This window comes from Sorex araneus, chromosome 1 (assembly GCF_027595985.1).
Source record: "Sorex araneus isolate mSorAra2 chromosome 1, mSorAra2.pri, whole genome shotgun sequence".
Taxonomy (NCBI): Eukaryota; Metazoa; Chordata; class Mammalia; order Eulipotyphla; family Soricidae; genus Sorex; species Sorex araneus.
Genome location: NC_073302.1, coordinates 400,873,271 through 400,899,042, shown reverse-complemented (window position 1 = coordinate 400,899,042; position 25,772 = coordinate 400,873,271). Strand labels below are relative to the sequence as shown.

General features: G+C 37.7%; 1 protein-coding gene across 11 annotated transcripts in view; it reads right to left on the bottom strand.

The window, feature by feature from the left end:
• MAGI2 (membrane associated guanylate kinase, WW and PDZ domain containing 2) overlaps positions 1 to 25,772 on the bottom strand; it is a 1,445,467-nt gene that overhangs the window by 752,955 nt on the left and 666,740 nt on the right. Inside the window, exon 1 of one of the 11 annotated variants that reach the window (XM_055133476.1) lies at positions 24,435 to 24,927. The exons of the other annotated variants lie outside the window; for them this stretch is intronic. The gene's annotated coding sequence lies outside the window, so the exon portion shown is untranslated. Of the gene's footprint in view, positions 1 to 24,434; positions 24,928 to 25,772 lie in introns of those variants that run through there. 11 annotated transcript variants of the gene reach the window in all.

The following is a 25,772-nucleotide window of genomic DNA, read 5'->3' as shown; positions in this document are numbered from 1 at the left end:
TGAATCAAGACACAGAATTGGCATTTGCTCATAACTCAGAATAGCAGTAATAAGTTGTCCATATAATTCATAGTGTCTCTTCTTGTCTACTTTAGTTTCAAGATTAATGACCATTTCCTAGCTCTCTTATTTGAAAAAAGAAATGACTGCCAACATAACTTTGATACCAAGAAAGTTGTTTTCATGAAATTCTAAGCATGTTTAAAGATACTTTACTCAGAGCCTTTGGAGTGAAGGCATCCCTGCCCAAAGAGAGCCCTGAGAAAGAAAGGCTCACTCTCACTCCTACACTCCAAAATTGCAGCCATTTCTCTAGCCAGACTCCATTGTTTCAGGACTGAGCCTTACCTAGAAATCAATCTGCTGAAAATTCAGATACGTAGATCCTTTTGACTAAAATCATGGAGTCAGAATTGGCGACCTATCCCCACCTTCCTGTACTTCAGGGAGTCCTGGCAGTCATGTCCACATCCAGAAGCTGCCACACAATTAAAATCTTTAACTACAGCAGTACCACAACTGTATTTAACAGCAGATACAGTTAAAAAATTCTGGACTTCCTTGGACATCTCCAAACTCTACAAAACTGATAATCTAGTAATGGCACAACAGATTGGGTGGGGTATAAAATAGAGGGCAAACAATTTTAACTAATTAAACAGTAACACAGAAGGATTAACTTGTAACAGCATCACTAAACCCTCATATAAGGACTTAATATCTCCATGGTGAGATACAACATTTACACTAATTTTCTTCTAAAGAAATGGTTTTGATCATTCTGTTAGCAATTTGTTAATGACAAACAATATAAAATAAGTTACTGTGGGCATATCATGCAGACAGGCTTAAGGGATGGTTTGAAAAATTGGAGACAATGGTGGAAGTTGATAGTGGTGGTGGGATTGGTGTGGGAATATTGAATGGCTATAACAAATTATCATGAACAACATTGCAAATCACAATGTTTACATAAAGTGTAGGAGGGAAATTTACATAAGTAGGTCTTACCAATTTCATTTAAACTCCAAAATACATTAGCATAGAATTTCTTTAAAAGTTTATAAATGTGAGGTAAGGCATGATTGTTACCATGAGACCCAAATATAACATAAAATTTAATGCAAGGTACTTTAGATTCCAGAGATAAAAATTTACTTATATAAATAAGAACAAGCATTTTATTATATTGTATTAAAGATTTTATTTTCCTTATTTGCATAGGTTAAAATCATATAGCAATAATGAATTGGCTCTGACTGATTTATTTTCTGATCATTCCATTTTCCATTTCTTAAAGTTTTGTTGGAACTAGTAATATAAACTAAATTTGTTGTGTGCCTAAGGCACAGATGGGAGGGAAAATGAGGAAATTTGAAGGAGGGAAGGTCTCACTGGAGGTGTTAGAAAACTAAATGCCTGAGAAAACTGTACAATGAACAATAGTACAGTGGTTTTAATAAAAATCAAGTTTAAAAAGTAAAATAAATAGTTTTATTTTACCCATCCTATTTTATTAGTACATGGTAGTGCATTCCACATGATTTTGAAAGGCTTTCTTCTACATTCACCTGTTGAACTGAAAGAAATACTCTTTTGATAGGAGCAATTCCTTGTGGTTCCTGAATTTATATCCATTATATTTATTGGCAATATAATGCCTGGGCTTAGGTAGCATAGAGAGACCAACCATCCTCCAAAAACTGACACCGAATGATCAGATCTGTCGAAACAGTTTTAGAGACTATGAGCTTCATTCTGTCATAGTTAAATGATCCCTTTCACCAACTGCTAAAAATATTACATGCCTCCTGACTTTGTTTAATTGTTCTCTAAGAGCAATTTTGTAGACTGTCACTGTCACTTAAAGATTTTGAAGAGCCAGCTCTCAAGCTGAAACTGAAATGATGAAGAAGCTCAAAAGATTAGCATCCAATACAAAAGGGGAGTTGAGACTTTGGATGTCCAACGCTTCTGTGAAGCTACTGACTTTACACCCAGCTCTGACACTCAAACACTAGGCTCCCTTCACCAAGTTCCACCCTTTCTGAAAATCTTCCAGACACAATAACAACTTCTTAGCTGCTCAGTTACAGGAACTCATCAGCCCTCAGGTTAATTTCTGACTGGATCATGCTCTATGGCTTTACTCAGTGTAAAATTTGGTGCCAAAGAATGTTTAATGAGTTCCAAAGAGGCAATCACCAGCACGGAAGTGAATTTAAATTTCACACTAATGCCAGCTAGTGCTTCATGGGCAGAACTGCAGCCAATCCACCTACATTTTATAGCTGTCTTTTTCCTCATTTGCATTTGCTCCTATTTCACTAGCACCTCATTTTGTTTTAAAATCACATTGTTTCAAAGTACAAATTTTTACTATTCTATATAAATACTTCGTTTGAATTTAGTCTGAAGGTTTTCACTTTATATAAGGCACATTAATTCACTGTCTTGCCTCCAATTCTCTGTAATTTCACTACAAAATGAAAAAGAGGACACAATAGGGAAAATATAATTTGTCATGGAACAACCTAATTTTTCCTGATTACAATAAAAGACAAAATAAGAACCATAAATCACAGTGCTTTATTTGCCACTATTGATCATTATGGTTTAAGAAACAGTAATCAATTTCTAAGACCTTTCAAATGACAAAAAGAGAGCTCAAATGATAGATTAGAGGAAATGTGCCACGTACACATAAGCCTCTAAGCCAGTTACGTTGACAATGTTCACTCTGCTTAAGCTGGGCATTTTTCCTAATTGTCAAAAGAATACTTAGGGCTTATACAATTTGCAAGGCAGTAGAAATGCAAAAATGCTACCCTAATAATCCTATCTGGGTACTATTGATTTCATTCTGAAAGGATTAAATAATGAGGTCATATATAGTGATCCCCTAAGGCATGAACTAGACTTAAAAATAGAATCACTTTACAATTAGACTTTCAGTTTGTCTCCAGAGTCATGGTTCACGGGATCATAGAGAAAATCCATCATCTAAATCATTCAGTCCTATTTATTCATCATGCAATATATTAGTGATTATGACTACATGGCAGTTATTATTGAAACCAGACGAGTAAATTTTTAAAAAATCTCTGAAAGAGCCCATTAACAAGGGGTTGGCAGTCGCAAAGATAGAGGGCTAAACCAGAAGAAAAGCATCCTCAAGTAGAGTTCATTGATACTTAGTTTTATGCTTAGAAAATATCCTAATACTAGTACAGTTCTCACTTTATCTGGGAATCAAAAGATTCTCCAGTCCTAGGAACTGTTCCACCTGGCAGTCTCTCCCCACCATACCGACCTGGATCTCACTAGCTTTGGTCTGCTCCACGCATGGCTGCATCTGCGGAAGCTGAGTTAGGCTGGGCGAAAGTTGAAGGAAGCTTAGCATGAATATGTGTCACTGGAAGTTAGCACAGGGCTTGGTTTCCTGCCAAAGGCTTTCAGCAACATGGAGACAGGTGGAAAGGAGATGATTCCTGCTGTATGCCAAGACTGTAAGTTTTTACACAAAAAGTTTGGAAAGTACATTTTACTGCATATCACCATATGGCTACTCAACTGGCACACTCCAACATTCCATGATGTTATATGGATTCAGTATCAGTCATTTCTGTGAGGCACATTCATTTAATTCCTGGAGCATAGTTTCATCAGAGTCATCATCCTCTTAAAACCATCTTTTAATGAACTCCAAGAAATAGAATATGATAGTTATTAATTTTCTAGTGAGTGAAAATTACTCCTGTTTTGATTATTTTGAAAATAATTTTACCACAAGGACTTGGGAACAGGAAGACAAAGACGGGGAAGGAGGAGATTTAAACAGTACAGAGGGAAGGGAAGGAGAAGAAAGAGAGGCAGGAGAAAGGGTGAGAAAGAAAAAAAATAAATCTTAAAAACAAGCACTGAAATATTTTTTCTTATAGGTGCAGTTGTAAATACTGAACATTTTAATTCTAGAGCTTACACTTATGGAAGGGGCCAGGATTGTCTTTTCCTTTCAAATAATTGAAAATTTATATGATGCACAGGAATATAAGGGAAATTTTTGAAATTAAATGTAATTAATTGAGTGGGCCTATGTTTGAAATTCTAGAGTAAAGCAAAAAAGGATAAGAACCTCCTTAAGTCTACTTTCAGCCCAATGATCCTCACAGAACTTCTTAAGCATTTCTTTAACCCCTTTTAGTTTGAAATCATTAGTGCCAAAACCCATTAAGGAAAATAAATTAATCAAATGACAGAATATTCATGTATAGTGCTTGCTATTAATCCCATGTTATTTGTGTATTTAATAATATTTTAATTAATTCTATTATAAATTATTTCAGGTAACATGATGGAGGATTAGCTTAAGAATAAATAATTTTCAAGACACAAATATTTTTAAAAAAGGAAATTACTGTGAACTTGGGCTGGAGCTATAGCACAGCAGGTAAGGCGTTTGCCTTACATGTGGCCAACCCGGGTTTGATTTTTCCACCCATCTTGAAGAGCCCGGCAAGCTACCGAGAGTATCTTGCCTGCATGGCAGAGCCTGGCAAGCTCCCTGTGGTATATTTGATATGCCAAAAACAGTAACAATAAGTCTCACAATGGAGATGTTACTGGTGCCCACTTGAGCAATGGGATGACAGTGACAGTGATTGTGAACGATAAAACAAAGAGAGAAACTTAGCGTAAGCCCTGAATATAAAATTAACTATATCATATCCACTTTTTCTTTGATATTTTCAGTCCACTGAGTTTAAGTCATAATTGGAATTTCCCCCAAAATAATCAAGCTCAAAATCAAAACTCCTTTTCACAGAGGTTGTTCATAATTCAAAGCCCTGTTTCTATATCTGGATAAAAATGCTCTGATAATCACATTTGGGTGGTTATTTATTCAACACATTCACATATTCAATATTGACTAAATATATAGAACTAGGTACTACTGAGATTATAAAGATGAATGAGTGATCATATTTGTCCATAAGGAGCAATTGTAAAAGAGATAAGCTATGAATGTAAATAACAAAAAATACAAAACCACATCTTTTGAAAAATATGTGATATAAAAGTAGGTTTGGGTTAAATTCTACCAATGTTAAGAAAAGTAGAGATTACCTTCACCTGAGTTCAGGAGTGCAGGGAAGTTTTTCAAAAGAGTTGACATTTAAGCAAGACCTTGACAAATAGGATTTAGATATATGGAGTTCAAGGAAGAGGAATCTAAGTGGAGGAGGAACAATGCCAAGCTATGGACGCAGGGCACTATTCCAAACATTGGTAATATTAAAGAGGACATAACAAGCACAGACCTTAGTTCTCATAGAAGTTATATTCTGAGGAGGAAATAGAAAATAATTATGATATATGAATAACTTATACGGTATATTGGAAGGTGATAAGAGTAATGGATAAAGAGTAAATTGAGTATGCAGGGTAGGGAATGTGGTTCTCCTTCTAAATTAAGAACCCAGGATAGGTCACAGCATAAAGAAGTCATTCTCATGAAGCTCTCTAAAAGCAAGTGCAAGATCACATGTTAAAGTGAGAAGCAGAAGGGGATCAATGGTTGATGAAGTTGTTGACAGATTAAGGAGAGATTGCTAAGGGCCTCAATTGCCAAGTAGGGAATTTGGATTTCATTTTATAGACACTAGGGAGAGGCGTATGAATTTTGAGGAAGATTTAAAAGGATTTGGGTGTGCTTTACGTAGATGATTCTGGCAAATAATTTCATCAAGGCGGCTAAGGAAGGAGTCAGGAAGCCCACCTACTACTTCCTACAAATTAAGGTGTAAAAGAACTCTAATAATAGCCAAGGAAACTTGGTATTTATAAACTACTTCTTTTAGGTATTCACTCAGTAGAGAGAGATAATAATCTACCTGTCAAATATTGTTCTGCTCTTACAAGATATCAATGACCACTCCGGCAGATGCCCCCTACCCTTATGGATCCTGATTTTTAGTAGAAGTCAGAAGATATACACAATAGCATAATGTTAGTATGAATATTTGTAAAATACCATAAACATATTTAGTATTGTAGAAGACATTGAACCCTCTAGAGAAAAGTCAAAGTAGACTGAGAGGAGTGGACATACTGGAGGGGTTTAATGCTCCAGGAATTATTATATGATTATTTTTAATTTATCAAAGGGAATATTCATACATATCTCTCCAAAAGTTGTAAAAATGCCCATGCAAATACAATATAAAATAAAAACAGTAGGCTGTCTAAATTTAACAACATCAATTCAATTCACTGGTCAAAGAAATATAAAATATTTCTAAACCTCATATCCTGTCTGTTAAGAATAATGATGTATGCTATTCATAAGTTATACAAGGAGAGATTTTAAAAGTAAATAATATTGAAGATTTGTCTTTTAAGACAGAGCCCAGACAAATCTATCCCATAGGAGAAACACATGGACTCTAAATGATAGAGAAAAAAAATGTGCTTCTAGAGTCCTTGATTCCCACTGCAAAGGAGACAGTTACTTGTTCCCTGATAGATAACACTGAAGTGTGCAGTTCTGTAAACATTTTGACAAAATTAACGCTCACATCAAGTTGAATTTCAGTATCATTTTTGTTCCAGTGACACATTATTTTCCCAAAAGCACTGGCTACACATCTTTTCAATGATCTTTTCCTAGCAATATACTTGTGGGTCAGATCAATATTATTATAATAATATTATATTAGTATATTAGTGTATTATAATAATGTAGCACTGCTGACCCGTTGTTCATTGCTTTACTTGAGCAGGCACCAGTAATGTCTCCACTGTGAGTCTTGTTACTGTTTTTGGCACAGGGAGCTTGCCAGGCTCTGCCCTGTGGGCAGGATACTCTAGGTACCTTGCCGAGCTCTCTGATAGGGACGGAGTTATCAAACCTGGGTCGGCCGAGTGCAAGGTAAATGCCTTTCCCATTGTGCTGTCACTCCTGTCCATATATACAGTATTATCTAATTATATAATATTATGTATACAATTGTGTATACTTTAGGCATAATGTACTTATTTAATATACTTATAATCATAACAATATAACATTCATGCATGCTAATTTGTAGCATTTTATAAAAGTTGACCACTTACAATAGCACAGCTTTAACAAAATTTTGAATCCTCACCAAATAACAATGGCAGAAGTCTAGCAGATGTCACATTATATGATCGGCCCCCGCTGGTTCTCAAATACAGTTTACTTCACTCATTTGGTAACTACAACTCAATACTGCTTAATTATGATGAAGAGTAAAGGACATTATTAAATTGTGATATGATAAAAATATTTCCCAATGTTACAATAAATTACACTATGCAAAATAATCTTAACAATCACAAAGAAATTCTTATTCTAATAAAGGCAAAATGATTCTTAAAAGAACAGACCTCTGAGAACAATCATAACTACGATAGACGAATCTATGAAGACCCTAGAAGCATCTAGTCATAAGAAGATACTAGCAAAAGAACAAGGTACTAAACGAGTTTTCAGGACTTCTGCAGCTTCCTGTTTTGGGGAAGAAACATATGGCACAGCATAGAGAGGCTAGAAGCTGTAAACTTCTGTGTCAAGCTTAGAAATCAGAAGTCAAAAATGAGAGTAACTATGGATATTTGAAAGTAATGGGTGTATTCTTTGCCATTACCATTCAATCATGGATCACTGGTGACCAAAGTAGGATATCTTCAAAACGAGAGTGTTTACCATGAGGAGTCAGGGATCTCATACATTCTATTATTAAAGCTTTTGTGATGTCCTTTTGGGAAAAATTCAGGAAAGCAGAGTTCTTCTCTAGATGTAGCATTGTTAGTAAGAGTGGCTAATTCTATATTTGGGAAATGGCATTTCTTAGAAGCAGCACTCACAAAGAAGTTTGTAGTCATTTTGGTTACATAAATAATTGTCTTGATTTTTGGTTGTTTCAGGATAGATTTTATTGAGTGATTGATTTTATTTTAAATTGATCATAGTCACAGAGTAGTCCTGTCTGTTTGTATTCTGAGTGTTTTTATTGGTTTGCTTATTTATGTCCAACTGTAGAATACACAGAACTGTTTTTGCTGGGTTCAATCCTAGCAATGTGAAGTCCTACCTATTAGTTTCAAGCTAGTTCTCAGCTGCCAACGTCCTTTTTTCATTTTCTTTTTAAAAATATATTAAGGTGAGTCATAGATGGAAGCTTCAAATATGACTAATTTCTAAACTAACTATATCTGCTCAGAGTCTAAGTAGCCTTGTAAAGTTAAAAACAAAAATGAGAAGAAAGCTCAACAGCAGCCACGGTAGACAAGACAGTTTGAAGATCTGTCTTTGGAATGTGCAATATATTTTGAAATTTTAGCAGGCTTAACCACCTGCTCAAGACAAATAAGTTAACATGTTTCAAAGGGATCTATGCAAGGAATATCCAAGATATAATTAGCTACATAAGGAAATAAGAAAATGTTGTCCATACCAGAGTAAATCAGTAAGGTACCACACATCTGCCCTGACTATGGAGTAATCTGATAATTAATATGAAAATAGCTATTATGAATTATATTCAAGAACATTAAGGAAAATATTATGTAATATCAATTATAAAATAAAATAAAAAGAAAGGAAATTTTAGAAATAAAAAAAACTGTATCTCTAAAATAAACATTTGGCTTTATAGCAGATTGAAGATAACAAATCAAAGAATCAGAAAACTTGAAGATTGAAGAGAAATATCCAAGTTGAAGTTATGAGACAAAAGGGATTTAAAAATCATAAAGAGTGCCTCTGTGATCTAAGACTCAATATTAATAAGGTATAACACTGGATTCATAGCAGGAAAAGAATGAAATGGAAAAGGTAGCTTAAAATACTAAAATAATAGCAAAATTTTTTATTTGTTAAAACATAAACACATAGACTTGGCCAACTCAGAATTGGTGCAATTCAGAAAATTCACAATATTTTGTTTGTTCTCTTTTGTTGGGGTTGGGGAGAAAGGTAAATATCCTGACATTTCAAATCAGTTTACTCTAAGTGAGAATACCATTTATATTGGAGTTACCAAATTATTTGCTTTAATGCTCCTCATGGCTCTAACATCCCTTCTTGCACCTTGATTGATGGTCTGTTTTATGAAAACTGTATTATAAGTTTCAAAATTCACTCTTTTTACATGTGCTGAAATTCAACCTTTGCAGGCCAAGGTGACACCATTTATACTATGTTCAACATCCTATTAAGTTAGCGGAGCATTTGAAGTCTGGAGGCTTAATATTGTACTTTTCTACAAGGATAAGAATTTATCAGAGCAAGGGAGACACTAAATGATTCTGAGCTCAAGAATAACTCAAGAAATGTGCATTGGAGGAAGCGCATGGGGCAGGAAATTGAGGGTTGTGGACTCCACTTGTGTCTTCGGTGATGATCACCTATGGCAGCTTTGGCAAATGACTTAGTTCATTTGTTTTTGCTTTTGCTTCAAATGTTCCTTAATAAGGATAATTTAATCTATGCCATATTTGTGTGGGGAGAGTTAAATTATATGAAAAAAATGCTCATTTAAACTTTTATGCATGCTTTAGGACTCTATAGGCTATAGATCTTTAATATTTTTCATAATACATTTATCATTCTTTAATAATACATTTTACTGAAGGCAAGAAAAGAACCCGGGATTATGTGCTAACAAAAATCACAATCTGTAGAATTCTATGTATATTTTTGACATAAGACTTCTGCTTCTACACAATAGGAGAATAGCTCTGAATATCTGATCTACAAGTAGCTTATAGAAATTAACATGTTGATTTGACAAATAACTTTAGGCATCAGTTGAGTAAATACTTAGTGGAATGTGTTAGATATGATTTTGTCAAGAATATATAGTACATTATTACAAAGGTTTACAACTTGGGGGGCTGGAGCAATTGCATAGTGGGTAGGGCATTTGCCTTGCACGTGGCCAACCCGGGTTCGATTCCCAGCATTCCATATGGTCCCCTGAGCACCGTCAGAGGTAATTCCTGAGTGCAGAGCCAGAAGTAACCCCTGTGCATCACTGGGTATGACCCCCAAAAAAGCAAAAAAAAATACAAAGGTTTACGACTTGGATAAAAGTTTGAAGTGTAGCTTCTCCCAGAAGGGAGCATAACATAAGGCCCCATAACCATGCCACTGCACTCTGTGCCAGGCTGTTTCACATGGAGCGCCCCAGAGGGGGGCAGGTGAGAGCAGTCCCTGCCTTGAAGGACCCAACTCTGGCAGCCAAAAGACCCCAGAATCCAATAGCCACTATGCTCAATGCCACTCCCCACACAGTTGGGTCGAGCCTCACATATGAAGGAACATATTCGTGTAGGGATACATAAGACACTACCTACGCATTCTCCATAATTACCACACCACATTTGATAGGTTCAGAGAGTATGCAACAAATCATAGAGGGAAATATATATATATATATATATATATATATATATATATATATATATATAGGCTGGAGCAATAGCACAGCGGATAGGACATTTGCCTTGCATCCGCAGACCTGGGTTTGATTCCTCCATCCCTCTCAGAGAGTCTGGCAAGCTCCCAATAGTATCTCACCTGCACGGTAGAGCCTGGCAAGCTACGCATGGCATATTCGATATGCCAAAAACAGTAACAAGTCTCACAATGGAGTCATTATTGGTGCCTGCTTGAGTAAATCGATGAGCAATGGGATGACAGTGATACAGTGATGTGCATATGTGCATATTTTCAGATATATATACCAAAGCTCACATCACCTAAACTTAACAACATGTTAGTATCCTATAGAATGTTTTAATGGCTTCTGCCAAAATACGACAATCTTCACACTGTTTGCTATATGAACACTTTTTTGTAAACATGCTCAGCAGTTCTTCATAACAGGCAACATGAAATATATTATTTTAGTTGTGTTTGGGACAGGGCTTGGGGCTTGGGATGGAAACATCCTGAATTTGGTCATGGGAAGGTGTAATGGTTGTGGGATGGGTGTTTGAATATTAAATGTAAAAAAAATCAAATATTGTGAACTAACTTATAAAATAAAACTATTTTTTAAGTTTGCAGTGTAGCTACCTTTTTTGGTCAATGTATATACTCAAATGTATGTAGCAAATGTACATAGTATCCTTTAAGAAAACAGTCCAGTTCATTAAATTTGATCTTAACCCAAACTCAGGAAGTACATATTGTTAAGACTGAGCTATTTCCTATTGAAGCTAAAATGTTATACTGTGGACATCACAGAAGTCTGGCTTGCTACAGTGCACACAGTCATAAGTCTGCTTGGATGAGATAGTAACATATCTAACTAAGCAATATACATCATTTTAAATTATAAGCCAACTTGTTTGCCTTTAGAAAGATGAGACAATAAAAAAGAATGAAGCATATTTTTATAATGAGTAAATTTTAAAAGACTTTTATTGCTTAAAACACTCAGAGTCACAATATTTAAAATAAAATAAAATGTTATCCAACTAAGAGTATGCCTCACACCTAACTTCTAGCCCCCTAAAATCTCTCCTTTTTCATAGCAATCATTTTAATATGTTGACCCTTATTCCCTTATTCCTCTTGGTTTATCTTGTGCAACCCTATTTAAATACAACTCTTTTATCTTTTCCATGTTATCCATACTGCTCAAAATTGCTACTAATTTTAAGAGATCCCTTAATACTGTCCATGAATCATCTTTGGCATATAGGAAGTATTCAACAACTATTATGTGTTTTAATTCAAGGTGTGCTTGAAATACAATAATTGAGAATTATATACATCAAATTTCATTTAAAATTATAAACCAGATATATACATCACAAGCATATGAAAAGGAATGAATAGCCTGATGCCTATGAAATTTTCCATGCAAAGCCTGCTGTTACAAAAGGGTCTCACTTTCTTCCTTCTCCATGTTGTCCCCGATTAGCCATAGCTGCACTGTTCTGCCACTCTGCTGAGCAGACAATGCTTTCTCTGCATGTCAGACAATAAAGTTTCTCTTGCTTTGAAGTACTATTTCTTTTCTTTACAACTGAAGACACCATTATTCAAGAGCTTAATCAGATTTATACAAATAATTATTAAGTTTGGGGTCATGTAAAATGATTTTTTTCTTCCTCTAAGTCCTTATTGCTACAGGAGTTAACCTGCCACATTAGGAGGCCCTGCTTACTTGTTAGGTGGCTCTTACAACAAAGTTATAATTTCTGCTAGACTTAGATACCAGTATATCTTCAGAATTTAACAAAAATATGACATACATGTCATTTTAACAAAAATATGAAAGATAATATATACCGAATCAATGCATATATAAACATGTTATATGTGTGTGTGTGTGTGTGTGTGTGTGAGTATGGATTGGACGATACCTGGTGCTGGTTCTGATTCCTAGCTATGTGCTCAAAGATCACCCCTGGAGTGGTCCAGGGTCCATATGCAATGCCAGTATTGAATCACAGTCAGCTGCCAGCAAGGCAAATACCTTACTCTTAGGCCCTGTACTATCACTCCAGCTGTAAATAGATTTTTGCAAAACTTATCATCGCTGTAAAGTGTCTAAAAGAATTGGCTTCAATAAAATAACACTATTGGGGTGGAGCAATAGCACAGCGAGTAGGGCGTTTGCCTTGCACACGACCGACCCAGGTTCGATTCCCAGCATCCCATATGGTCCCCTGAGCACTGCCAGAAGTAATTCCTGAGTGCATGAGCCAGGAGTAACCCCTGCACATCACCAGGTGTGACCCAAAAAGCAAAAAAAAATTATCCAAAACACTATATAGTTCTCTTTAAGTAATCATAGCCCATTCAAGTTTGAAATAATAAAAACAAACTATAAATAATTTAATATCTAATTAGTACATAAATTTTCAAAATAGACTCCCTTAAAATGATTTGCATAGAAATATAAATAATGTAATAAAACTTTAGTTATGGATTTATTTATAGACTAAGACATAACATTATTAAAATGAATTCATGAATCTTATAAACAAGAAAACGAGGGCCAAAGTGATAGAATGGCAGGTAAGGCACTTGATCTGAACTCAATCCCCTTGACCCCATTTATTTCCTGAGGCAGGACCAGGAATAATTCCTGGGTGCAGAGACAGGAGTAACTCTGAGCATTGCCAGGAGTGGTCCCCAAAGACAAACAAATAAAAACCAAGAAAGTCATCTGGTAAATTTTCTCAGTGATGTTTGATCTATGTTTTGATTAAACATTTAAAATTTGTGTATGCAGGGACTGGAGAAATGGCTCAGTGGGCTATTTCTGCATGGCAGATTTCAAGGCCAGAGTTCAATAGCCCAGAACCAGCAGGAACCCTAATCAATAAGTTGGGAGAGCTTACTATGCACCTTTGGGAATATAGATTCAAAACAAACAAAACAAAAAATTGTGTCACCAAATGGAAAATTTAAAAGTTAATTAGTAGCTCTTATTTTTATTTCCAGTGTAAATGTTAAAATGGCAAATTAAAAAATTTAATAATGCAATGTTCATTTCAGTGTGAGAATGTGAAAATCACATTATGATAAACTCATTTGTTATAAGAAACAAAATGCTAATATAAAACTTTGATCAAGTTATTAATTTCACAAAACACCTGCTACTTTCTTTGCCATGACAAAATAATATGCAGACCAACTATGGTTGAATATTTTACTGCATTTAGTTTATGTGTGAAATTTTAATCACAGCTCTTCTCTGTTTTCCACAACGGATATTTTAGAAGTTTGGTATTTAAGAAATTAAAAGTGACATGCATAAGTTCTGTAAAAATTTGCCTTTTATAACCTGATGCTTTCTTCTCAATTTTTTTTAAAGAAACATTGTCAACTGGAGTGTAATAATGGTAAAGAAGTTCCAATATTAAAATTTCTACCCAGATTAGAAAGAAACCATCATGTAATGGCAGTTCTTAGAATTATAGACCTGCAATTGGATTTTACTTCTTCTGTTACCATACTAAATTCCTTTACAAGCTGAGCTAATGAGATGGCTAACTTTCTTAGTAAATTCTGACACTAGACTTCCTTGACAATCTTATTGAGAAGTAATCCACATTCATTTATTGGGAAAGGAAGAGGATTTCAAGGATATATTTGCATTTTTTGCTATGTATCTTCAGGGGCGTTTTATTCCTTTGTGTGTGTGTGTGTGTGTGTGTGTGTGTGCGCGCGCGTGTGTGTGTGTGTATAACATATGACACATATTCACATGTCCCCTTGAAATAAATTGGCATGAAATTAAAACAACTGTAATCTTCTGTGTACATTTTCAAGAGATACTGGGGGCAAACACCTATATGATGGTATTTAGGGAGATTACATTTCAGCGTTAGCCAGAATCATGCAATCGTTCAGGTAAGGCAGTGTTAGCCTTTTGTAGATAATGTCTGATTCTCATTTCTAATGTCAAATCAATCTTGCCAACAAGCATTATTACTTGCATTTGACAGAAAAGAAAAATAAGTTTAAAAAATCTGGGGAGGCATACATCATATAACTAATACAGGCCAAAGACCAGTCTTAATTCTAATTTTTCCTTCCACACTTTGTTTCTAATGTACCCAATAAAAGTAGATTTTGGAAGAAAAAGAAAGTGAGATATTATCTGTGGTTAGGTTTAGTTTTCTCTTTGAGGACAAGTAGAAAACAGGTGCCTTGCTGGGAGGATAGCTCCTATTCTATAGCTGGAAAAAATGCATAACCTTTTACATTTACAATTGGTCCCAAAGTTAGTAGACTAAAAACCCTGAATGAGACTTCAGAAAAGACATCAACAAAATTGCTTGTAAAACATTCACGCAAATTTGAACTACTTAGGTGTTTGTGTAAAATATACAGTTTCTCAGCACCCCCAGGAGTGATCCTCTGAGAGCAGAGTCAGGGCTAAGCCCTAGGCAGAGCTGGCTATACCCCTTCCCTCAAAAAACAATATCAAAATAAAATAAATAAAATATGAGGATTCTGATTCTGTAAGTTGCAGTAGGCCCAACATTCTGCCTTCTAACAAGCCCAAATTTGATATTAATGCAACTGGTCAAATAAGCATATTCAGAAAAAGCAATTTTTATGCAAGGTAAAGCCATCTTTTCTTTGCTTACTTGTTGAGATAAAGGTGGAAAAGAAAAAGATCAGAGATAAGGAGATGTCTTCATTTTGAACATGCACAGACTCACACACATAAAATAGGAAAATTATCATGATTCATGGACACTTTCCAGAGTTTAACATGTTCAAATAAAGCAGCCCAACTTTCTTCAATTCTTTCTGTCACTGCTCAGATCTGATTATTCAACTTCATACTTTCTTAGAGAAAATACAGTAATTCTTAGTACAATGAATATTTGTTTTCAGCGTTTTGAAAACTACCCATGTTCTCCATAGAACATATCTCTATGCCTCTTTACTTATTTGCTCATATTTTCTCCTAAACAAACATTTATTTCATTCTGCCAAAATATAAAAATATGTTGTAACATTGGAACATTGTATGACTGAAACCCAATCACTTTTTAACTGTGTATCTCTCATGGTGGGTGATTCAGTTAAAAAAAAAGAAAGAAAAAGAAAAACCAGTGTCTGTAACTAATATTAGGAGGAAAACATTCAAAACCGTGAGGGAAATGCACAGATCCTCATTCCTAAAATATCTCAGCATAGATTGATACATTTGGCTAGAAGGGCTGCTGAGATAAGTCTGAGAAGAATCCAAACTTCCAAGTTTGATCACATGAAGCATTCTGTAGGCCTGGGAGGAGGAAGCCTCAGGATAAACTACTAGTAATTTCATCAATGACTAGAAAGTCAACAGTCATAGTTAAATGTGCTGTTTAATCTAAGGCAGATGAACTATTAAAAAACAGAATAACAGTTTGATACTATTTTATTTTATTTTAATTTTTGCTTTTTGGGTCGCACCTAGCGATGGTCAAGGGTTACTCCTGGCTCTGCACTCAGGAATTATTTCTGGCGATGTTCAGGGTACCATATGGGATACTGGGAATCAAACCTGGGTCGGCTGCATGCAAGGCAAACGCCCTACCCGCTGTGCTATTGCTCCAGCCCCTGATACTATTTTCTTTGACAGACTTAAATAAATGGAAATTAGTTTGTAACTTTAAAAATACCTAATACGGGACCAGAGAAATAGGTAAGGTGCTTGTACATGGCCAACAATAGGAGTGATCCCTGAGCACAGAGCCAAGAATCAGTCCCGAGTATAGTTGGGTATAACTCTCAAAAATAGCATTAAATTATAAAAGTCCCACTACATAATAACAAAATACTTTTGTTTTCCAGACGTCCCAGGTGTGATTCACAGAGAATATCATCTATGTATGAGGAAATAAAATGAACCAAATGGAAACTGTCCCAATAACATCATGAGAAGGCTACTTAGAGCTTACTTGTCCTCCTTATAAAATAACTTGCTTTTAATTCCCTCAGTATTTGTGTAGATACATGCTATTGGTATTTCTAGTTTCTTAGCTATGTCCTCTCCTTTAGGATTTCTCAAAAGGAGTTGTTAAACTATACAGAGGGATGAAACTGGCTTCTTCTACTATAAGTGCTAGAAAGTGATTCTTACTCCCACTGAGTTTTGACTTCTGTGGAAGGCCAGAGGAAGGAACTGTTTCCTTCTCAACTTGCTGTAACCTGAATTATGATTTCTACAAGACTGGCTTCAATAAAATAAAAGTGCTACTATATATCAATATGATGATGATGTATGTATAGAACATGAACCACAAGAGAGCTATACTGAGCCCTTTCAATAAACCTCAATTAAAGTGATCAATATTGCTGCAAGAATCTTTAAAAGACCTCTAACAGAAAACTTCATCGAGATTAGTTTTAAACGCAGAGATATAAAACTTCAAGGAATAATAGGAAATAAATTTCTGTGCAAGTCCTTATTGTCAAGGTTATAACATGAATGAGTATAAACTTGATCCAATTTCTCAATAAAAAAGATATTTTGCCTTTTATAGTTGTGAAAATAAACAGAAACCATATCTTACATATAAAGACTGAAAAATCACTGGTGCTAAATCCATTAAACAATTTTATTCAATTATTTCCAAAATTGTCCAATTTCATCTTTCCTCTTGGATAACTTGAACATCGCTTCTCCAAAGTCTTAGAAAGTCTTTCCATTGTGCTCCAGTTTTGTTAAAATCTGCTCATTCAAATTCAGTTCTTGATTACAGACCCTGAGAGCTGTTGTCCATTCTTTCTTGTCAAAGCTCCACAACAGAAAGGTAAGTTCCTTAAAGGTAAAACTCATACTATACTCTGCTTTACAGTCCTTTATAAAATGACCACTAATCAGTTCATGACACCATTGTTTCAAATGCTAATACTGCTTGAATTATCCACATCTTAGGTCAGCTTCCAAAGCACACAAGCTAATTAGACTCTTAGTTAGCAAGGTATAGCCAAACTGTCAGAGGAGACCTACAAGGTCATGAAATCAAAGAACTAAGGATGGTAAGGCTAACAGGAGGTAGAATTAGAAAAAACGCATAATATAGCAGGAGTTCCAGAGGCAAATACAAACTACAGCTTTGTCTAAGATTGGTTCTTCCAATACTTTCATTGGTGATAATCAAATGCCTTTTAGAGAATCATACTCAAATGTGTTTTCTTAGAGGAAAATGCTCAGAAAAGTAACACTCCAGGAATGTATACATTCAAGTATACATTACCTATCAGGTGTCCAAATTAGCTAAAGCAATAAAGAAAATTGTGCTTTGTGGAGTCCAAGTTAAATACACTCTCTTTCCACTAACATGCCGATGTTAATATTCACTCATCCATTCATCATTAAACAAATATTTAATGTACATCTAGTATGTGCTTTAACATGATCTGAGGGGCTAGGGAGTCTATTATGAGCAAAACGAATTTGGACTCTGACTTCAGAAGATCCTGCCTCCTAGCAAACAGAGACATTAATCAAATAATGACACTAATATAAAACTAACAACTTAAAGCAACCTGGTTAGTATAATGAAGCAAAAGCCTAATGATCCCTGAGCACATCTGATAAAGTCAATTTAATATTCTAGTAAACAAAGAGGGTAGAAGAGTGTCTGGGAGAGAAAACAGCCAGAGTTGAGGCCTCGAAAAGGAAGGAAACACAATGCTTTCTAAGGAAGCAAAGAGAGTCTTAGTTTGTTCTGTGGTTGGCTATATGACTCTGTAGCTGCTACACCTGCCTTGGAAGCACGAGGCACGAGTTCACTCCCTGGTACCACCCACATGCACGGAAAAGGATCCTGGCAGCTGTGCTGTCTGTGATCCCCGGGACCACAAACATTTTCCAGCCTTTCCAAAGCCAGCTGTGTGAGAGACTGCAATTAAGCAGTGATCACTACAACTAAAACCAGGTGCAAGCTCTGTGGTAGGGAGTGCGAGCCCCAGGCCAGCACATGCGCGCAAAAGACAACTTGAGTACTTGAGTGTGCAAATGACCTCCCTTCCCCCAGTCAGCACCCCCCCCCGAGACACACACACACACACACACACACACACACACACACACACACACACACACACACACACACACACACACACACACACACACACACACACACACACACACACACACACACACACACACACACACACACACACACACACACACACACACACACACCCAGGCTCCGTGAACAGAACAACCAGAATGCGCAAGCTTCACCACTAAACACTTCAACCCCTGGAGGTCATGTGTGCAAGTACAGTAACTAACAAAACGTGACCCATGGTAAGTGACAAAATCAAATCCCAGAATAAGGCCCCTATGTACGTATGGTTCCCCGTCATTACACCAACAAAGGGAAGGGATGGGTAAAATTCTGTGAATCCAAACAGGGAATCCTTCAACACTTGGCCAGAAATTTCTAACCCTGGCATTTGGGATTCTATAGTCCTCTGAGTGAGGAAAAACAAAACAAAACAAAAACAAAAAACTCAAACAATTCTTTTTTGCTATTGGTCATAAATTATTTTCATCCCTTTGCTTTGCTTATTAAATTCGTTTGTGCCTTTCCGGGCAGTGCATGGGCCTGGTCTGTGACTTCTACCAAGCCTTGAGTGGCTTCTAATGTCACTTGTGATCTGTTTCTTGAAGAAAAAGTTAAGAAACTTCAGACCAAAGAGAATCTAAAGAAAAGTCCAGAACTGCTACCAGAATTGTTCTGTCCCAGAGGTGGTCTAATACCACAGGTAATTCTTTTTATTTAATGTATTATTCTCCACCTCGTTGCCCCACGGGGAATAGAAAGATGAGCTATTTGAGTAGCTGGTTCTGGAAGCTCAGCTGGGGTACCATTAATATGGGAACTTCCTGAACTGAAATGCTTCAACTTGAGTCATCAATTAAGTTTGCTTCTCCTCCTCCACCGGCTGATTGCCTGGCAATGAGTCTCCTGTTTTATAATACATGTTAATGTCAGCATACTTAGAGACTTCAACGTTTGTTTTGCTTTGCTGATTTTATAAAAGAAAAAAATAGATAATCTGTGTTCTTTCACAGAATGACTATTAAATGTCCAAACATGCCGATTAAGACATTTTTATCATGATCATTTTAATTGCCTTGGATGTAGTTGTTGTGTTTTGTTTTTAATGGTGCTCAGGGGACTGCTGCTGGCCCAGCGTAGGTGGCTTCTGTTGGTGCTCAGGGAAACTAGGTGGTACTGGGGTTTAGTCCTGAGTTCCCACATGCAGAGCATGTGCTCCAGCCCTCTGAATCATCTCTGCTGCCCTCGATGTAGTCTTGACATGTCTTGGAAGAGTGGGTTGCAGTTAGATCGGCGGTAGTAGAGCAGTTCTACACTTTTAGAAAAATTGCCCATTGGACAAAAAGGCATCCTTACATTGAGAACTAGGGAAAGAACTAATGCCTACATTGTATATTTAGTACATTTTATACGACTTAGTGGGCTGGAACAATAGCATAGTGGGTAGGGCATTTGCCTTGCACGCGGCTGACCTGGGTTCGATTCATCCACCCCTCTTGGAGAGCCGGGCAAGCTCCTGAGAGTATCTCACCTGCATGGCAGAGCATGGCAAGCTACCAGTGGAGTATTCGATATGCCAAAAACAGTAACAAGTCTCACAATGGAGACGTTACTGGTGCCTACTCGAGCAAATCAATGAACAATGGGATGACAGTGTTACAATGCTAATTTTCATGTCTGTGGCAGATATTAAATCACATGGGCTCAGACAAGTTGAGTGATTTTCCCAAGATCACACAGCTGGTCAGTTGCAAAAGTAAGGTCTACATCTATATGATCTCATTTTCAAACTTTACATCTTGTTGCAATCTCTGGAATTTTCATCAATTAACTTATCAAGTCAATGAGTTGAGTTTGCTTAGTATTATAGGATATAGCGCAGCGTGTAGGGTGTTCACCTTCCATGTGGCCAACCGGGTTCGATTCCTCTGCCTCTCTTGGAGAGTCTGGCAAGCTACCGAGAGTATCCCACCCACACGACTGAGCCTGGCAAGCTCACTGTGGCATATTTGATATGTCAAAAACAGTAACAAGTCTCACAATTGAGACATTACTGGTGCCCGATCAAGCAAATTGATGAGCAATGGGATGACAATGATACAGTGATATGGCTTGATATGTCTGACATGTACAGTATTTCCTTTAACTTTGTTGTCTATGAATCACTAAACTGGTAATTCATACAATAGGGTTCAAATCTTTTTTTTTAAGGTACCACCTAGTGTAGTCAAAATAGCAGTGCACTTTTATTTGCTTTTTCCAATTATACTAAACATCTATCCTCCACATTAGCCACTGAGGTCTTAGAAGTGAGACTGCAGCATGCTGTGTGACTTGGAGCAAAAGCTGAGGGTATGACAGGCTTAGAAGAGAAATGTACCTGAAGTTGAACATAAAAATTAAAGTATTTTAAATTTAGAGGCTTTTTATCATCCCCCTACTTATTTAATATCATGCTGCTACCTAATAAAGCTTTTGAAAACTAGGAGTGGAATTAAGAATGTAGAGTTCTGAAGTGAGGTAGAAAAAGAACATTAGAGAGAAGGCCGTGAACCCCAGAACATCTCAGAAAATTGTAAGTTTTCTGTTCAAAACTATTTTCAGAATTCTTCAGTTAGGATAACATACCTTTGGAAGCTAATTGTAAGATCTCAACACTTCTTTTTAATGCCACAAACAATTTATAAAAAAAAAAACTTTGCTCTTAGAACATTTTCAGTTTTTCCTTTGACTAAATGATCTAAGCTTGAAGCCATAAGATTATAGGCAGATTGAAATTAATTTCAACAGGTAAACTTTAATCTTCTCTCAATCCTCATTGGTATCCTGGAACCACCCAAGCATCACACATACCTCCCTGCAAAAAACGTCATTTTAGTCATGCATTTTCTTGGTTCTCCTCTGGTGCTCTGCAAATTGCTTCTATGTTACAGTTGTTTTGTTGCTTCTTCAACAAAATCCTATTGGTGGGAAGTTCTCAAGGTTCACAAATATTTGCATGCATATATTATTTCGCTAAAATACCAGGATATCCTGTCCCTGAAAACACAGGTTGTGCCATGACTGTGATTTTATAAACATGCTCCTTGAGCTCCCTGAAACTTTGGCATAAAATCTCTTCACCTGTAGGCATTAGCAGTATTTTACAGTGTCCCTGACCATCTTCCCATTTGCATGAGATTCACATTTTCATTGTAGTACCTATTGTTTTACTCATTATTCTACTGCAGTTACACTGATTTCCCCAAAGCACACTATGCACCATAGTCAAATTGTCCACATGTATAAAAGCAGCAATCAGATCTACAGGCGGTGTTAAAGTTCCATTCCCGTTGTTCTACTAAGAGGCGAATCCTATTGCTTCGGCAAGCTCTAACTTTTATCAAAATGATTCCAAATCGACTAGAACAAAATCTGTGCTGTGTCTCTCATCCTATATAAATGCATCTAAGATAAAAATCTTTAGAGGGTTATCCTTTATGGAATTAATGATATTGTATCTAAAACACTTAGGAAGCTTTCAGCATTATCCTGCTAAGACTGTGCTCAGAAGTCTTACTTGTCATGAAGTAGAGATAACCTGTGCCACGTTTCTGGAAAACATCTGAGGTTATTTTCCCCCCCTTTAAACATCTAGAATTAGAGAATTCTCACACAATGTAAAAAAAATAATGACCATCTCTGCACAAGTCACATACTTTTGCACTATTGTCCTCTCCAGTGGAGGGTTGTAGACTTCTTCCCCCAAATCTCAAGCGCCCAACCCGTTCCTCCCCCACCGTGCAGTCCACCGTCATCTCAGAACTCTGCAGAAGAGAGAACAACCGACTTCACACACCCCCAAACAACACATGTTCCCTGCCAGACCTTCCAACGCGCAGCTCTCTGCTAAAGTGCGCCCTGCCTCTGCCGCCTGGAGCTTTCACCAGCCCAAGCCTAAAGAAAGGAGCAGTGCGGCTTGCTGTCACACCTCCACTCCCCGCTCAGCCCCGGAATTCCTCCAGCAGCACGCGCGGCGGCGGCGGGCAGGACCGGAGCTCGTGCCCTCCCTGCATGCAAACTCTGAGCGGCCGGGACGCGTGCTGGCCCGTGCATCACCGAGCGCAGTGCCCTCCCCCCTCCCAAAGCCAACGCTGGCAACGCCGGAGAGACAGAAAAGGGAGCGTTCTCTTGGCAGAGACGGATAAGACACAAGGAGTCCCAGTTTTGGTGTGTGTGGGGGGGAGGCATTTATTTTGGGCGTGTTTTGTTTTCTTTACCTGTCCTTTCCCATCCCGGGAGTCCAAAGGGAAAGTGTCACCCAAGCGTGCCTCTCTTCTTAAAGAAATTGTGGACAAGCCCACTCAACAACAACAACAACAACAACACCAACAACAAAAGTGCGATCAGGTCCAACGAGACCGAATGTACCCAGTTAAAAATGGAAACCGGCGATTGCTGGAAAGAAAGAGCTTCTGCGAGCCTGGCTGGGGAGTTCGCCCCGAAGTGCAGCCGTTACCACCCGCTCCCCAGGCCCGCCGGGATGGGAAGAGCCCGAGGACGCCCAGCCGGCCCGTGCCCGCGGGTTCACGGCCCTAAGAGCAAATCACAGTGTGGGAAGGGCTTGGGGCTCGGCTCAGGACGGGAGCAAAGCGATGGAGCCATTTTTCACTAGGTTCACAAGAAAATGTCAGCTCACGGCTGCTAGTGCACTGCCAGAGCCGCTCTGAATTTGGTCAAAAGGGACGCAGCCAGACACCCAACACATTTTCTTAGTCCATTTCCCATCGGATCGTCTCCGCTCTGAGCATCGCCTTGCCGGGGTCTTCAGCAAATGCATGGCACCGATGTGCAACCGATTCCAAACTAAATGCCTTCCCCCATTTCCTCTTAAAATCATGTGAATTAGACACTTCACAGCTAAGAGGGGTGGTGGTGGGGGAATAAAAGCCCTCTCTCCCTTCTTCCACCCTCTTCCAGCTTCTTGACTAATACCTCCGGGCAGTTTACTTCTGAATAGAGCGGATTCTTGACCAGTGCACAATGGCAAATGGGCATCCCAGTGTTCTATCACCCGAGAGCACAGGCAATGCTCTTTGTAAAAACACGGAAAATACACACGCTGGAACAAAAGACACTCTCTATGCTCGCTCTCTCTCCCTCTCTCTCTCTCACACACACAGAGAACAAGAGAAATGATGTGCTGTTTTTACACACATCTGTACCCACTTACAGAAGGCTTTGCCCCTCTCTTAATTATGACACATTCTATTCTTTCCTCCAACCAGGTACCAACAAGATTAATTTCTAAGCTTTAGCTCCAAGGAGAGGGAAAAGAAACATTCTCCCAGCAGCATACCTGGTGTGTGCCTTTGTTGGGAGTGTGCCATGGCAAACTTATATTTGAACTCAATTATATGAGAAATTAAGAGAAGGAAAACGCCGTCAGCTCTAAATGATTCTGCCATGACTAGAAAAGCTAAGTCAGCAGATATTTGCTGTTTACATTTCACAATAATCTAATCCTGCATTTGCAACCTTCTGGAGCAAAATGTTAACTAGTCTCCAAACAGCCACCTGACAATCTAGGGCTGAAATACACATCCTGACTCTGAAGGAGACATCATGATGGCTCTCCACTAGCTGGAGGGAACAAAAGCTCTGCAAGCCAAAGAGAGGCATTTGTAAATGAAGTGAGAGTCGAATCAAGTTTAGGTTCACATCTGGGGGAATATGGCATTACCTGACTTAGGTTTGGGGCGCAGTGGGTTTGGAGGTTAAAAATAGCGCGCACAGACACACACGCACACACACGCATACACACACACACACACACACAGATACTGAAGCCAGACCCAGGTCAGTTTCAGCGTACTAACCTAGAGCTCTGTTCAAAGGAAGCAGAGAAGTCGAAGGTCCTCTCCCACCTCTCCATGGTCCTTAGTCAGTGTCTTCTCAAACCACCTGTACTGATCCAATCCATCCTCAAATAAAATAATGTTTTTGATAGAAGTAGTCTCAGCTGAGCTTTGATTTTTTCGGCATGGATGCCTAGAATTTTCCTCTTTGAGCCAGACACAGCAACGCAAAACTGCCGCTGAGGTCTTTTGTTTTCCCCTCCTCAAAGATGAAGCATGCAGCACTTCTCTCTCTCTCTCTCTCTCTCTCTCTCTCTCTCTCTCTCTCTCTCTCTCTCTCTCTCTCTCCCTCTCCTTTCTCCTTGCTTGCGCGTTTCTAGCTCCGTTTCTTTATCCCCACCCCCCTCCAGCTACCTCACTGGATATCCTTTCTGTGGTGGTCTTTCAGCAGGATTTACATCTTTCAGCAGGAGAACCTGTGTTCTATACGCTCTGTTCTATCTCTCACTTTTGGATTTCCTCTGGGAAAGAGTAGGGGGGGTGGAGGGGGGAGGAGCGGCTCTAGGTGAAGTCAGGTGACCCCTTCGTTAAAAGCCAGTGAGATGGATGGAGTGTGTGAATTTTAATACACACACTGGCACATTTACATTACAAAGCAGCGACGCAAATCTAGCTCCTAGAGATTAGGCATTTTTGTTTTTGCTTTCATAGTCCCCTTTTAGCAATTAAGGGAAGCTAGTATAGTATAATGAAATGTAATTAAACTTTTCAATGTTAATAGCACGGCTATATCTTTTCAAATCATTCCACTGAACAAATCTCTTAAACTCATATGCATGACTGTTTCATTTTCTTTCCAGGATTAAAGAATCAGTTACTTTACTATTTACACACCTTTAGTAATTGCCCTTTTCTTTGACAGTTCAACTTATCTCAAAGTTAAGAACTACTATACCAAAAAACTAATAATCGTGTAAAATAAAAAATAAGGGAGTGAATTTATTTTTTAAAAACCCAGAGCACATATCAGAGATAGAAATCAATAGCTTTCCATTGTGGATTGAGATTCTACAATGAATAATTTTTTGCTTTTAGGCAAATAACTTCTCCCTTCTCCTGTTCAGTCTTTCTCTCTCTCTTAAAATAGAAAATAAATGGAATACATGTAGCATTTCTCTCCCATCCAGCCCCAATCCAGCAGAAACTCAGAGAAGAATACCACTCAGGGCACCAGATAGAAAGGCAAGAGAAACTTGTACTCACCTTATAGGTATTGAAAATCCATTTATAATACACAGAACGGACCCTAAAGTGTATACTTGTTATGAATTTCTTCCCTGCCTTCAAGTTTGATGGTCA